General features: G+C 40.3%; 2 protein-coding genes across 6 annotated transcripts in view; one reads left to right on the top strand and one right to left on the bottom strand.

Annotated features, from left to right (window-relative positions):
* Positions 1-17155, top strand: part of UBE2A (ubiquitin conjugating enzyme E2 A) — a 276953-nt gene that overhangs the window by 94145 nt on the left and 165653 nt on the right. The window lies entirely within an intron of this gene.
* LOC138172413 (A-kinase anchor protein 17B-like) overlaps positions 1-17155 on the bottom strand; it is a 49356-nt gene that overhangs the window by 31285 nt on the left and 916 nt on the right. Inside the window, exon 3 of one of the 4 annotated variants that reach the window (XM_069102171.1) lies at positions 16392-16547. The exons of 2 other annotated variants lie outside the window; for them this stretch is intronic. The gene's annotated coding sequence lies outside the window, so the exon portion shown is untranslated. Of the gene's footprint in view, positions 1-6548; positions 6666-16391; positions 16548-17155 lie in introns of all 4 variants that reach the window. One more of the 4 variants, XM_069102172.1, reaches the window with a different exon arrangement.

The following is a 17155-nucleotide window of genomic DNA, read 5'->3' as shown; positions in this document are numbered from 1 at the left end:
ATAAAGGGAGAGAGGAAGGATTTGAAGGTGACTCTGAAGTTGTGATCCTGGGAGACTAGATGAGGATGCCCTGGGAGAAAAGATAATGAATTTGGGTGTGGATCTGTTGAGTTTGGCATGCTGCCCTAGAGGACCCCCAAGTCTAAATGTAACATAGGCTGTTGGAGTCATAGAGTCAGAGCTCAGGAGAGAATACAGGACCAGGATGATATACATCTGTGATTAATCTGTACAGGTATGATCATTAAACTGATGGCATCACCAAGTAAGATTGTAGAGGAAGACAAATGTTAAATCTGTGAAAAAGCATTAAACAGGGGTAGCTAGGTGGCACAGTGAATAGAGCACCGGCCCTGGAGTCAGGAGGACCTGAGTTCAAATCCAGCCTCAGACATTTCACACACACACACACACACACACACACACACACACACACACACACACACACTAGCCGTGTGACCTTGGGCAAGTCACTTAACCCCAACTGCCCTGTCTTCACCCCTCCAAAGAGCAAAAAGAAAAGTATTAATTTTTTTTTAATCTTCCCAACAGAAAGAGGAAAAAAAATGCTGAGGGGAGGGCCCAGGTCAGAGCACTGGAGATTCTGACAGCTCAGGGGAGAGAAATGGATGCTTCTCCTCCATCCAAGGGGATGAAGAAAGCATAATTACCTGATGGACAGAGGGAGAACCAAGAGAGAACAGCACTGTGAGAACCCGGAAAGAAGAGTCCCCAAGGAAGGAAAGGCTGAGCCACAGGATCAGATACAGTAGAGAGGTCCAGAAGGATGAGAACTGACAAAGGGCATGGCCACCAGGAGATCAGAAGGAATTTTGGAGGCAGAAGCTTCAGCTGAGTTATGAATCTGAAAGCCAGGTTGCTGAGGAGAGAATAAGAGAGGAAATGAAGGCAGTGAGTTTAGCCGCTTTTTTCTAGGGGTTTGTCTATAAAAGGGAAGAAATATATAAGGTGATAGTTTGATAACAGAACCAAGTGAGATTTTTTTAAGGAAGATAAGGAACCTGTATATTAAAGAGATAGAGAGTGATAATCACCAGGACAACACACCACAGGACAAGGGTACATGTAGACGGGGTGGCCTTAATAAGAAGGGCTACTTCATTATGAGAAACTGAGGGAAAGGAGGAGAGTAGGGGATGACATCAAGGGATTTGGTGTGAAGGGGAAATAGGGAGTTCAAAAAAGCAAATGGCTTCCATTGTCACAGGAAAATAGGAGTAAAGATTGTCATCTTAGAAGATAGGGGAAGGGGAAAGAGGGTCGAAGACAGAAGAAGGTCTAGAATAGCCACTATGGTGAGTGGGATGGAGAAACAATTGGAAAAGAATCAAAAGACTGCCTTGTTATGGTGAAAGGCAAGTCAAGATTCAGCAACAAAAATTTGTAGTACAGCACACGAGTAGAACAGGGAATATGGATGGTGGGGACATGGCAGGGTTAGGACTGGCAAGGCACAAGTGATGAGAGGACAAGAGACCAAGTGGTTCAAGAGTAGATAACAGTGTGGTGTGGAACTAGCTACCTGGAAAGTCAAGACTGTCAAGTAGGAAAAGGTGGAACGAAGGAAATGGCCCGGTGGAGCAGGGGGACAGGTGGGGAGAGAAGAAAGGAGTCTGTGGTCATTGAAGTGGGACATTCGGTAAGATGAAGGGAGTGACCCAGGTCAAGAGAAGAAGAGGTCATGGGAGTTGAGGGGACTGAGGAATTGGGATGCTCTGGTGCTTAAAGGGCCATTACCCAGAAACATGTAGGTTGAAGACCCCTAGTACAAGGGCAGAGGATGGAATAGAGAGGAAGCCTGTAAGTCAGGTAACTAATTCCTCATGGACACGACTTCCTTATTAGAAAAAGTGGTCATGAAGGGCTCTGATAAAGAGAGCCCCCCTGTCTCAGTATTTATGTCCCAGCTAAGAACTGGGCTTGTGCCTCAATAGGGAAGAGGTATTAGCAAACTCAAAAATTAAGGGCCTATTTGTAGTTCTCAGTTTGATTAAGCCCTTATGTTTTTGTTTTTTAAGTAAAGATGTCTTTATTTTGACTGGGTTTCTCAATGTATACTTCAACCTGATGATAGTTTATAACTGGAACAATCTAGTTCCCCTAACCTTCATAATGCTACAAAGAGCGATTCCTTTTCCTAGAAATGGGTCAACAGACCCTTGGGTTTTTTTAAGGATCCATCACAGTTATGAAGATTAAATTTATGAAGACTTTTGAGAGGCAGCAATGACTAATGTTCCAGGCACTGTGCTGAGTTGCTTTTTTTTTTTTTTTACAATTTTTCTCTCATTTGATCCTCACAACAACTCTGCAAAGAAGAGTTTATCCCCATTTTACAGATGGGGAAACTGAGGCCAAGATTTGAGTGACTCACCCAGGATCACACTTCTGAGGATCAAACTTCTGAGGCTGGATTTGAATAGTAGTTGGCCCCACTCCAGGTCCATTGCTCTATGCCCTGTGGTGCCCCCTAGAGGCCTCTGGTGCCACACTCCTCCCTCCCATCCTATATACACAAAGAAGAAATATAACTGAAAGAATATTGAATTTAGAGTCAGAGAACTTAGGTTTGAACACCAATTCTGTCACTGTCACTTGGGCAAGTCCCTTATTTTCTCAAATCCCAGCTAACTCTAAGCTTTGGGCCTATGAAATGACTTTTTTTTAACAAGTCTTAGGCCTTCACATATTTGCATACAATAGACGTGTCTCTATATAAACATTCATACACCTACCCTAACATCCAAACTTTACCAAAGGTCTCAATAGTGTACAAGCAAGCCTGTATAACATGGTGTTTCAACAAGAACAGAGACTGGTATCAGCAGATTTCTTGATTAAAAACTTTCAAAATCCCACTTTAAAACATTTAGCTCCCACCAAAATCAATCCAGCAACTCTGAAAAAACAACTGAATAGGGTGAGAGGGACCCAAGAGAGCATCTGAAAGCTAGTTATCTAATAAATTTATCTAATTATCTATAATTATAATAAATTATTATAAATTATCTACTAATTTGACAATCAATTCAAAAAGGTTTTATCCCATGGTCACTACATGCCAGGCACTGTGCTAAGTGGATAGTGGGCTTACAAAGACAATAATGAGACAGTCCCCACCCTCAAAGCACTTGCCTTTGACAAAGGGGATATAACAAATTCACAGATAATAGTAAACATTTATATAGCACTTACTATGCACTAGATACTGTGCTAAGCACTGTTTAATTATTCTCTCAACAACCCTAGAAGGTAGGTGCTGTTATATTCCCCCATTTTACAGTTGAGGAAACTGAGGCACACAGGGGGGAAATGACTTGCCCAGGGTCACACAGTTAGAAAGTGTGCAAGGTAGGTAGGATATGAACTCAAAACTCAAGTCTTCCTGACTCCAGGGCCAGCGCTCTGATCCACTGCATCCCCCAGATGCTAGAAAAGCACATACAAGATATGTACCAAATAAATACACTGATTTGTGGCAGGGAGAGGAAGGAGTACTAACTAGGGGAATCAGGAATGATCTTTTGAGGAATGTGACACCTGAGTTAAGCCTTGAAGGAAACCAGGGGTTCAAAATGCAGAGGTAAGTGAGCATTCAAGGCATCAGGGACAGCCCGTGCAAAGCATGGAGACAAAAGCTAGAACGTCCTGGACAGAGAATAGCAAGTAAGCCAGTTTGGCTGAACACGGCGTTTAGGAAGGATTAGGGGCAGAAACATATATTTGGCTAAGAAAGTTAGATCCCAGGCAGATTGTGAAGGGTTTTATATGTCCAGAAGAGTTTGTTTTTTACCCTAAGGATGATGGGAAGTGACTAAAGCTTCCTGAGCAGAAGAGTGGCGATGCCCATTGTGCATTTTAGGAATATCCATTTGGCAATTGTGTGGAGGACAGGCTGCAGAGGGGAGAGAATTGAGATGGGGAAATTAGTCAGTCATCCAGGAGATTACAGAAATAGTCCAAGCAAGAGCCCAAACCAGAATAGGCCTAGTGCAGCTAGAGAGAACAGATCTGAGAAGTTGAGATACTGAAAGTTGACAAATGATTAGACATGAGGGAGAAAGAAATGTCAAGGATAACCCCTAACTTGCAAACCTGAGTGATACTTGAAGGAAGGGTGGGGACCTCCACACAGGAGAATTTGGAAGTGGGGTGGGAAGATGATGAACTCAGTTTGGGAAATGGTGACTTGGAAATGTCTATAGGCACATGCTGGTGGAAGAGTAAAACAGGCCACTGGAGATGTGGGCCTAGAGCTCAAAAGAGAGATTAGGGCTGAGGATCTGGCAGCTATCTACACAGAGATGACATTTCAATCTATGGGTGCTGATCAGATAGCTAAGAGAAAACCGAAACTGAAAAGGAGGAAGTCCAGGACCTTCACTGGGACCTCAGGTCTCAGAGGGGGCGAGATATTAATGATGAAACTGCAGTTAATCAAGCAGGCATTTATGAAACCCCAGGAGATGCCAGACTCCATGCTAGGTGCTGGTAATACAAAGACAGTGGTGAAACAGTCTCCTGGGGACAGATGATGTGCACACTGAAGTATATACAACATGATTTGGGGGGTGAAAACACTAGTAGGTGGGAAAAGGAGAAAAGCATTCCAGAAAGGCTCCAGGGTTGAAGTTGAACTTGAAAAGAAACAGGAAGAAGGCTAGGAAGAAAACAGGTAGAAAGAGAACATCACAAAAACCCAAGGAAGAACCAGTATCTAGAAGGAGGTCACTGTTCCCTCTGCCAAAGAGCTGCCTAAACTGCTTTAGAGGGCAGTTGGGAAGTGCTGGAATGGATAGGTGGCTGGACCTAGAGTCAGAAAGACCCAAGCTCAAATTCAGCCTCAAACACTGACTAGCTCTGTGACCCTGGGCAAGTCACTTCACCACTGTCCGCCTCAATCTCCTCATCTATAAAAAAAGAGTCAATAATAGTACACATGTGGAAAGGTTGTTATGAGGATCAGATGAGAATATTTGTAAAATACCTAGCACACAGCAGGCATTGTATAAGAGCTCAGCATTATTACTGTTGCTGTAATTATATATATATATATATGTATGTATTTTTTTTCTTAAAAGCAAATGCTCCAATTTCTTTCTGGACCACTGGTTTTTCCTCAAGGCATCTTCACTAAGGAATTTCTCTAAGGCAGCTAGGTGGCCTAGCAGATAAGAACTGAATTTGGAAGACTTGAATTTGAACTGCATCTCAGACACTGTTCACTTAAACTGTGTTAGTCTTAGTTTCTTCACCTGTAAAAGTGGGGGGGGGTATTATAATAGCACCCACCTCGAAGTTGCTGGGAAGGTCAAATGCGAAATCTGTAAAGCACTTTGCACACCTTAATGTCCTATATAAATGCTATCTATTATCATTTTTGATATCCTGATATATGGAATTTTAGAAGGGGCAAATGCAGATAAATAAAAGCCTCATGAAATTCCAGCTATCAACAATCACATGAAAAATACTCTAAACCACTAATAATTTTTAAAAATGCGAACTAAAGCAACTCTGAGGTTCTGATTCAGGTCTGGCAAAGATAACAAAAATAGAGATTACAAACAGAGGAGTCACAGGAAAACGAGTACACTTGGGCATTGTGGGACAAAGAAAATGAAGAAGAAGAAATCTGAGCTATAAACCATATGAAAAAAAATGCTCTAAATCCCTAATTCAGCAGACTGGCCAAGATAACCAAAAAGGAAAATGACAAATTTTCCTTTCTGGAAAGGGCTGTGGGAAAACAGGTACACTCATGACTGTTGGTGAAGCCTGGAATTGGTCCAGCCATTGTGGAAAGCAAATTGAAACTCTGCCCAGAGAGTTACCAAATTATGCATGCCCTTTGACCCAGCAATACTACTACTAGGTCTACACCACAAAGAAACTGAAGGAGGAGGAGAAGGATCTGTATGTACAAAAACAGGAATAATAGTCCTCTTCATGGTCACCAAAAATTGGGTCCTAGAGGGGTTTCCTCCCACTAGGGGATGGCTAAACAAACTGGGGTTATATGGATATAATGGAATGTTATTATGCCCTAAGAAACAACGACATGGAGAGTGTCAGAGGAAGGTGGGAATATCTCTATGATTCGATGCAGAGAGAAGCGAGCAGAAGTAAGAGACTGATTTATACAATGATAAAAGGAAAATACAGGAAAATACCTTTGAAAGACTTTTGAACTCTGATCAATGCGATGTTAAAACACAAGTCTAAAAGACAGAAGGTGAAACATACCATTCACTTCTTCACAGAGAGGTGGTGAACTTAAAATGCAGAAAGGGATCTACATTTTCAGCCCTGACTAATGTGGGAATTTGTTTTTCTGGCCTCTGTAAATATATATTAAGGGATTCGAATTGTTTTTTTAAGATGGTTTAGTTGGAAGTGAGGGAGAATTGATGGGCTAGATTAATAAAAAGATCCTATTAAAAAAAAGTAGCCATGAATACCATTCAAATTAAAATTTTCAAAATTTCTTCATTTTTACTATTTTCGAGTTACCATTCTCCTCATACCTGATACCACTGTCCTAAAAACTCGAGCAGGGATTCCTCATCTTTTTTGTGTCTTGGGCCCTTCTGACATCCAGGGGAAGCCTAGTGACCTCTGTTCAGAATCATGCTTGTAAATTCCTAAGATAAAATACAGAGGATGACCAAAAAAACAGTTATGTTGAAATAGAGCTATCCAAATATTCTTTTAAAACCAATTCATAGACCCTAGGTTAAGAATTTCCCGCCCTAGACTATGAGTAAACAGTAAAAAGATGAAAGAGGACCGACTGCTTAGTCTAGGTCTCTAATATTTACCAAATCTGACACTAGAAAATGAAATGTTAGAAGAACCAATTCTGAGTTATGGTCAGAGGAAGAAATTTGAACTCAGAGTCCTGAAAACGGAAGAGTGGAAAAAGCATTGACTGGAGAGTCAGAGAACCTAGGTCTTATCTCATCTCTGCCACTTGACTAGCAAGTCCCTTCCCCTCCCTGGGCCTCAGTTTCTTCCTCTGTAAAATGAGGGACTTGGATGAGGTCGCCTCTGAGGTTCTTTCCAGCTGTAGCTCTAGGATCCTATGTGTGACCTTGATCAAGTCCCTTTCCCCTCCCTGTGCCTCAGTTTCCTCATATGTAAAATGAATAGGTTAGACTAGATAGCTTCTGGGGTCCCTCCTGGCTCTAGATTTGTAGCACAGGGACTAGAGCACTGGGGCCCGCAGTCAGGAAGACCCGAATTCAAATCTGGCCTCAGATGCTTACTAGCTATGAGATCCTGAGCAAGTCACCTACCTTCTGTCTGCCTGTTTCCTCATCTGTAAAATGGGGATCATAATAGTACCTATCTCTTAAGGTTGATATATGAGATAATATATGTAAAGTACTTGGCACATTGTAAGGGCTATACAAATGTTAACTATTATTATTAAGTTTACAATCACAGTTTGAATCTTAGCTTTGCTATTTATTATCTAGGAGACTGTGGGCAAGTCTTTTACCCCTCCACAACTCAATATCCTCCAATGTTAAAACAAGGAGAATGATTCTTGCCCTAACAACCTCCCATTGTTTTGGAAGGGAATATAATTTGTAACTCTAAAAGTCTAGAGAACTGTAATTTAGTACTGAGTCCACAAACAGCACCCCCATTCAGAAAATTATTTTCACACCATCAATGTGAATTTAACAGGTTATTATTATCACCTCTGTCATCAATGATCTCGAGGCAAATGAGCCCCACATTGATCAATGAATTGATGGAGCTCTCTCTCTCTCTCTCTCTCTCTCTCTCTCTCTCTCTCTCTCTCTATGTCTATAGAGCTATCTACCTATAGATAGAGCTAGATATATCTATATAGATACAACTATAGGTTGCTATAGATATATTGTTCTATAGACAGATATAGATATATAGACACAGAAATATCCCCTGCCCTAATCTCTCTTGAACTCCATTCCCACATTGCCAACTGCCTTTTGGATCTTTTGAATGAGTTGTCCCATAGGCATCTCAAACTCCACACACCCAGAACAGAATTAATTCTATTTCTCCCCTAAATCCTCCCCTCCTCCCAAATTCCCTATTGCTATCCAGGGTACCACCATCCTCCCAGTCTCCTAGGTTTACAATCTCAAAGTTAATTCATCACTATCCCTCATATCCCCATGATCAGACTGATCAGTCCTGTCAATTCTATGTCAGCATCTCTCATACCCATCCCTTTCTCTCCATTCACAAGCCAACATCCTAGTTCAGACACTCATTGCTTTTCACCTAGACCACTTCTATAGACCCTTAATAAGTCTTCTTGCCTCAAGTCTCTCCCCTTCCCAATCACTTCTTCATTCTGCTGCCAAAGTGATTTTCTTAAAGCACAGATATGCCCACATAGACATAGGTCTGGCCACCTCCCTACTCAAATGGCTCCCCTATGGTCTCTAGGACCAAATAGAAACTATGTTTGGCATTCTATTATCTTCCCAACCTGGCCCCTTCCTACTCCCATCTGTGTACTCTATGATCTAGACCAAGGGTGAGAAATCAGTAGCCTTGTGGCCACATATGGCCCTCTAGATCCTCAAGTGCAGCCCTCTGACTGAATCCAAACTTCACAGAACAAATCCCCTTAATAAAAGGATTTGTTCTATAAAACTCGGTCAAAAGGCCATACCCAGGGGGCGGCTAGGTGGCACAGTGAATAGAGCACTGGCCCTGGAGTCAGGAGGACCTGAGTTCAAATCCAGCCTCAGACACTTAACATAAAATCTAGCCATGTGACCTTGGGCAAGTCACTTAATCCCAACTGCCCTTCCAAAAAAAAAAAACGAAAAAAAAAGGCCATACCCAATAATAGACCAATTTCCCTAATAAATATAGATGCGAAAATTTTAAACAAAATATTAGCAAAGAGATTACAGCAACTTATCTTGAGGACAATACACTATGACCAGGTGGTATTTATACCAAGAATGCAGGGCTAGTTCAATACTAGGAAAACTATCAGCATAAATGACCACATCAACAACAAAACTAACAGAAAATGTTATTATCCCAACAGATGCAGAAAAGGCATTTGACAAAATACAATACCCATTCCTATTCAAAACACTAAAGAACATAGGAATAAATGGAGCCTTCTTTAAAATGATAGGTATCTAGCAAGCAATATATGCAATGGGGATAAGTTAGAAGCATTTTCAATAAGATCAAGAGTGAAACAAGGATGTCCATTATCACCACTGATATTCAATATGGTGTTGACTTGGTATGGATGTAATGGTTAGACAGCTTGGAAACCTGTCTACTTGATCTGTTTCTCTGTCTTGATAATTCTGTCTGTATATTCTGAAGTTCAGTGTACTGACCTTTTTCCCCTGAACTAGATAAATGATACATATTTGACTGATTAAAGTAAGCTTGTTAACTCATTTTGAGTTGCTTTCCTTTATCAAAGCAGATCTAAGAACCTGTGGCGGCAGCAAACCCTGGGGACGCTGGGGTGCTTGCTGCTACATATGGTACTAGAAACAGTTTTAGCAATAAGAAAAGAAAACTAAAGGAATTAGAATAGGCAAAGAAAAAACAAAGCTATCACTCTGAAGATGATAGGATAATATACTTAGAGAATCCTAGAAAGTAAAGTAAAAAAATACATGAAATAATAAACAACTTTAGCAAAGTTTCAAGATATAAAATAAACCCACATAAACAATCAACATTTCTATATATTACTAACAAAGTTCAACAGCAAGAGATAGAAAGATAAATTCCATTTAAAGTTATTGTACACATTATAAAATATTTGGGAATCTACCTGCCAAAACAAACCCAGCAACTATATGAATACAATTACAAAACACTTTTCACACAAATACAGTCAGATCTAAATAACTGGAAAAATATCAGTTGCTTATGGATAGATCGAGCTAATATAATAAAAATGACAATTCTACCTAAATTAATTTACTTATTTAGTGCCATACCAATCAAACTACTAAAAAAAATTATTTTATAGAGCTAAGAAAAGAATAAAATTCATCTGGAAGAACAAAAGATCCAGAATATCAAGGGAATTAATGAAATGCAAGGGAAGGTGGCCTAGCCATACCAGATCTTAAATTGTATTACATTATATATAATTGTATGTAATATAATATATGTATTATATAATTATATAAAGTAATATCTTGTTATATATAAAATTGCATCATTAAAAATTATATTATAACTCAGCGATAATCAAAACTACTTGGTACTGGCTAAGAAATAAGGTGGTGGATCAGTGGAATAGCTTAGGTACACAAGACACGACAATCAATGCCTACAGTAATCTACTATTTGATAAATCCAAAGACTCCAATTTCTGGGATAAGAACTCACTATTTAACAAAAACTCCTGGGAAAACTGGAAAACAGTATGGCAAAAAGCAGGCATAGATCAACATCTTATACCATATATCAAGATAAAGATATAAAGATTGATACTATAAGCAAATTAGGAGAGCAAGGAATAGTTTACCTGTCAGATCTATGGAGAAAGGAAGAATTTGTGACCAAACAAGAAATAGAGAACATTATGAAATGCAAAATGGATGAGTTTGATTATATTAAATTGAAAAGGTTTTGCACAAACAAAGCCAATGTAACCAAGATTTGAAGGTAAACAGAAAACTGGGAAACAATTTTTACAGCCAGTATCTCTGATAAAGGTCTCATTTCTAAAATACAGGGAGAACTGAGTCAAATTTATATGAACAGGCAGTTTTCAGAGAAAGAAATTAAAGCTATCTATTCTCATATGAAAAAATGCTCTAAATCACTATCAAGTAGAAACATGCACATGGGACGGCTAGGTGGCATAGTGAGTAAAGTGCCAGCCCCAGAGTCAGGAGGACCTGAGTTCGGTTCTGGCCTCAGACACTTCACACCCACACACACACACAAAAAACTAGCCAAGTAATCTTGGGCAAGTTACTTAACCTCAATTGCCCTCCAAAAAGGCCAAAAAAAGAGAAAAAAGGAAAAAAAAAAGAAAAATGCACATCAAAACAACTCTGAGGTACCACATCACATCTATCAGATTGGCTAACATGACAGGAAAATGATAAGTGTTGGAGATAATGTGGGAAAATTGGAACACTAAAGCACTGTTAGTAGAGTTGTGAACTGATCCAACCATTCTGGAGAGCAATTTGAAACTATGCCCAAAGGGCTATAAAATTGTGCGTACCCTTTGACCCAACAATAACCACTTCTAGGTCTATATCCCAAAGAGATTATAAAAATGGGAAAAGGGTGGCTAGGTAGCACAGTGAATAGAGCACCAGCCCTAGAATCAGGAGGACCTGCGTTTAAATACGGCCTCAGACACTTAACACAAGTTAAGTGTGACCTTGGACAAGTCACTTAACCCCAATTGCCCTACCTTCCCCCACTCCAAAAAGCAAAAAAAAAAAATTCCTATAATAGAGGCAGCTAGGTGGTGCAGTGAATAGAGCACTGGCCCTGGAGTCAGAATGACCTGAGTTCAAATCCAGCCTCAGACACTTAACACAAAAACTAGCTGTGTAACCTTGGGCAAGTCACTTAAACCCAACTGCCCTCCAAAAAAGCAAAAAATAAAAAATAAAAACGCGTAAAGGATTCACATGTACAAAAATATTTATGGCAGCTCTTTTTGTGGAAGCAATGAATTGGAAATTGAGGTGCTGTCCATTAATTGGAGAATGAATGAGTGGTATATGAATGTAATGGAATACTAATGTGCTATAAGAAATGATGAGCAGGCAGACTTGGAAAGACTTTTATGAACTGATGCTGAGTGAAATGAATAGAACCAGGGGAACATTGTATATAGTAACAGCCACTGACTTTGATAAACTTAGCTCTTCTCAGCAATTGCAAGGACCTAAGACAACTCCAAAAGATTCATGATGGAAAATCCCATCTCCATCCAGAGAGAGAACTTCAGAGTCTGAATGCAGATGGAAGCATATTATTTTTCTTTTGTTGTTTTGTTCCTTCTTTCTCGTTTCTCCCACTGGTTCTAATTCTTTTTTACATAATGACTAATGTGAAAATATGCTGAAGATGAATGTCTAAGTACAGCCTATATCAGACTGCATGCTGGCTCGGGGAGGTGAGAGGAGAGGGAATGTTGAAAACTAAAAATAAATAAATAAATTGTGTGTGTGTGTGTGTGTGTGTGTGTGTGTGTGTGTAAAAGAATTTTGCTTTGGTATAGGAAATGATGAGCTGGTTGATTTAGAAAAACATGGAAAAACCTGAACTTATGAAGGAAGATGCTTTCCAACTTCAGAGAAACAGATGACAGGAGAAAATAATCATGGTATGGTCTTACATATAAATGTGTGAGTATATATGCGTATATATGTGTACCTTTATAGGTGTCTATATGTTTATATATATGTATATGTTTATGTGTATATGCATTGTGTGTATGTATGTGCGTGTGTGTGTGTGTGTGTGTGTGTGTGTGTATATATATATATATATATATATATACATGCTTAACTGTAGCCTACTTTAAGGCGATGAGTAGAAGGAGGGGGAAAAGAAAGAAAGAAGTACACAGCAGAGAGAAAAAGAAAACCTCCCATGGAAGCAAAGAAAAGATGGGCAGCTTTGAAAAAATGCAGTATTTATCATATATGTTTTCTTGAAATGTAAATTTATCGTTTTATACTGAATTCTCATTTATGCTCTGCTGTGTACATGGCAATGTATCTTTTTCTTTTCTCATTTATTTAAAGTTTTAAGTTTAAAATTTTTTTAATTACATAAAATAAAAGGCCATACCCAAGGACCCAGAAGTCCTCATGTGGCCTTGAGGCCGAGGGTTCCCCACCCCTGATCTAGGCATACTAGTCTTCCCAGCATTCATCATACACAACACTCCATCTGCTATCCTGTATCTTTGTACTGACTGTCCCCCAAGACTGGAATGTTCTCCCTCCTCACCTCCACCTCTTAATTGGCAACTTCTATAGGAAATTTCCTGGTTCCCTCCCACTTCCTCTCCCTGCTCCTTTCCCCCACTCCAGCATTATTTCTAAGGAAGCCTTGAACCTACTCTATATACATCATTTGTTGCTGTTCAGTCATTTTTCACTTGGGTCGGACTCTTTATGACCTCATTTGGCGTTTATCTTGTTAAAAGTTGTGTAGTGGTTTGCCATTTCCTTCCCCAGCTCATTTTACATATAAGGAAACTGAGGTAAACAGAGTGAATTGGTTTGGCCAGGGTCACACAGCTAGTAAGTATTTGAGAGAGGACTTCCTGACTCCAGGCCCAGCACTCTATCCACTGTCAGGAGAACAATATATACAACAAAATTAGCAACAGAACTGAAGGCCACAGAACTATAACCACCAAATTTGGCACCAGAGATGATGTGTCTCTTTGCAGAGGTGGGGTACAACAGTTATGGAATATTACCTACAGTGGCTGACTCTGTCTGATGGTTGGCAGCACCATCTAGCTGCCAATATGCATCATAGATGCCTTGAAATACCCATGTCCAGGAGTATTTTGGCTTTTCCTTTGCATCCCCAGGGTACACAAAACCTAGTACATAGTAGGTACTTAATAAATGCTTGATGACTATTCTAGGAGAAATTGGCACTTAGGCAAGGTTCTTAGGGAAGAAGAGGCAGCTGTTAAATTCATATTATTTGACAGCTTTAATCATACTGAGCTCATTTAAAAAAAAACTAAACAACCCTCTAATCATTCATTTCCTACCCTAATAAATCTAAACTCTACTTTAAGACCCTCAATAATCTGTCCCCAAAGCACCTGCCCCACCTGACTTTCCATTATTCCCCAACCCATACCCTCTAATGCAGTTTCAGTGGCCTACAAAGACACTATTTCCCATCCCTGCCTTCAATGTGGGACCCTTGCCTTGATGCCTGGAATGTCCTCCTTGCTGTCCATCCAAACCCTATACATCCTTCAGGCGCTCTAGACTCCTCTATAATCCTCCCTGTTCTCCCTCAGTCCTGACCTACTACACCAGGATGGGAAAAGAAATTATGAATTGGTCCAACCATTCTGGAAAGCAATTTGGAATTATTCTTTAAAAAGTGACTAAAATGTCCATACCCTTGAGCCCAAAGATGCCCCAGACATAGAGATCTCACATATATCCAAATCTTCACTACAGTACTTTCTATGCTAGCAAGGAACTAGAGACAAGGTAGGTGCCCATCAACTCAGGAGTAGTATGCCAATTATGGTCCATGAACGCAAGGGAATATTGCTATGCCAATAGAAACTATGAACATGAAGAATTCAGAAAAACACAGGTAAGATTCATATGAAACATATACAATGACTAAAAACACAACTGAACAAAGAAACACAACTGAATTCTGTGGAACTATAATCACCCAGTTTTGCACCAGAGAAGAGTTGAGCTGCTTGGCTTTGTTGGATGCTTTTCTTTCCTCTTTCCTTTCTAATCTTTGTTAATAAGGGATGGCTCACTGGGTAGGGAGATGTATTGGGAAAGGAAGAAGATGGAAAAATAAGTACCCTGTGTACTGCAGGCCAAAGAGTCGAATGGGAATTTTCAAAGGAATAAATCTGATGTCAAAGGACACTGGTAGAAACATTAAATTTTACAAAAGAAATGCTATAGCATGTAGCACATACATATCATTATATAGTTCTTTAAGAGTTTCTACAACATAATTTGGATACCTGATTCTATTTTCTTGCTTTTCCAACTAGATTAGAAGTTCCTTCAGTGTGGGGACCATGTGCCACGACAGCTAACATAAGGCGGAGTGAGTAACGGGCACTCAATACCAACACACTAACTGCTTTAGACTCAGATTGAGAGCACCCCACTGGGTTGTTTCCAAGCCAACACCAGTGGGATCCCATCAAGGTAAGTGAGACCCTACACTAACACATAGAAAAGGAAGAGAAGGAGAGCCAATCAGCAATCTGGCTTAATTTGACCCCTTCTCCTCACTTCCCAACATTCCCTTCACAGTAAGGTAAGGGATAATAACAGTAAGTAGCAGACAGCATGTTTTCAAGGAAGCTTTGAGGTTTTTTTTTTTGTTTTGGCTTGGGGTTTTTTTTTTTTGGTCCTCGTATCCAGGAACAGAGGGGGCTAGAGTCCCAGGGCTGGGGAACCTGTGGCCTTGAGGTCACATGTCCCTCTAAAGTCCTCAAGTGTGGCCCTCTGACTGAGTTCAAATTCCACAGAACAAATCCCCCTAATAAAAGGATTTATTCTATAAAACTTGTACTGGTCAAAAGACCACACCTAAGGACCTAGAAGGCCACACGTAGCCCTCTCAGCCCTCAAGTGTGGCCCTTTGACTGAATTCAAACTTCACAGAACAAATCCCCTTCATAAAGGATTCGTTCTGTAAAACTTGGACTTGGTCAAAAGGCCACACCTGAGGACCTAGAAGGCCATATGCGGCCTCAAGGCCACTGGTTTCCCACCTCTGGGTTAGACTACAGAAGCAATCTTTGCTATTGCAAGATGGTCATTAAGAAGTTAGCAAATGGTGCAGCTAGGTGGCACAGTGAGTAAAGCGCCGGCCCAGAGTCAGGAGGACCCGAGTTCATTTCTGGTCTCAGACATTTAACACCCACACACACACACACAAAAGCCGTGTAACCTTGGGCAAGTTACTTAACCGAAATTGCCCTCCAAAAGGCAGAAGGAGGAGGAGGAAGAGGAGGAGGAGGGGGAGAAGGAGGAGGAGGAGGAGAAGAAGAAGTTAGCAAATTGTTACATGAATCGGGAAGAGGAGGAGGAGGAGAAGAAGAAGTTAGCAAATTGTTGCATGAATCAGTAACCAGACCACTAGGACAAAAGGGGTTGGGAAGTCAGGGAGAGACTAAAAAGGATTTTTGGTGTTATGATATAAATGAACATTTTCAACACCATTATTCTATATGTTAGATCAAGTAACACTGCCCATGTCAAATCATACCCACTACAGCAAAACCTCAAAGCTTCAGGGTGGTACACATAAACAATTTTTGAATCTCGCCTAGGGTATACACATACCTCGTTTCTGTCTGGCTAGAATGCAAAGGATCCCCACTGTCTCAGTGGAGCTTCAAGCTATGGAGAACCTCAAACTTCACTAAGACTTTTGGGACACCTGCTAGAATGCCTCTGCCTCCTGGTTCGATTTCCTAAAAGTTCAGGTAGATAACCTTGCAAACCAGCTCCATGCACACAGCCTTTAATTACAGGAATCTCTGAGATGAAGTAAATGACTCCTTGTGCTTTAGTCACATGCCCTATCACAAACAAGAGCCTTAAATTTAAAAAAAAACATACTTTTAGGAAGGTTATCCACACCTGAAGAACAACAGGATTCCACTGGTGAAGAAGGAAATGAATGCTCAGAATTCTATCACTTTTTAAATATCAGCATTAATTTTCTGCCAACATATGTTCCCAAAGAAATCTCTCAACCTGAAGAGCCCATACAAAAGATGCTTCATAGAAATCACACTGGAAAACAAAAAAAGAAATAAAAACAAGCCCCTTTAATAGCATGGGCTTCAAGCTGGAGATCAGTGGCTGATACATCTCTCATTTGAGAAAGAATCCGAAAATGAGATCAAAATGTTCATTACATTTTAAGACCTACTACCTATCTGGGAAAGAAAACCCACAACGACAAAATAATGCAACAAAACAAAAGCTCCATGTTGGAGCCACAAGGTGCCAAGCTGAGGTTCTTGTAATAGGTTTAAAGATATAGAGATATAGAGAGATATATATAGCTAGATTAAATAGCAAGAGAACAAATACAAGGGGAGGGGAAGGACAGGAACAAGTGCAAGTACTTCATTATAAACCTTGGATGAAGGTTTTGTTCAAGCCTCCTCTCTGTGGATTCCTCCGCCCCCCCCCCCCGAAGTGAGACCATACAGTGAAGTAGAAAGGTAGCTAAACTTAGCCACGGGCCCCTGTGTGACCTTACTGGGCCTCAGTTTCTTCCTCTGTAAAGTGAGACGGTCGGATTAGACAGCCTCCAAGGTTCTTCCTAGCTTCTAGCACTGGCTACAATTCTCTCAAGCTTACAATCAGAAAGGAAAGGCATGGAGCAATACTGC

This window comes from Petaurus breviceps, unplaced genomic scaffold (assembly GCF_028583685.1).
Source record: "Petaurus breviceps papuanus isolate PSGF00001 unplaced genomic scaffold, PetGlider_PUasm1.0 532, whole genome shotgun sequence".
NCBI lineage: Eukaryota > Metazoa > Chordata > Mammalia > Diprotodontia > Petauridae > Petaurus > Petaurus breviceps.
This window is presented reverse-complemented; position numbering and strand designations above follow the sequence as displayed.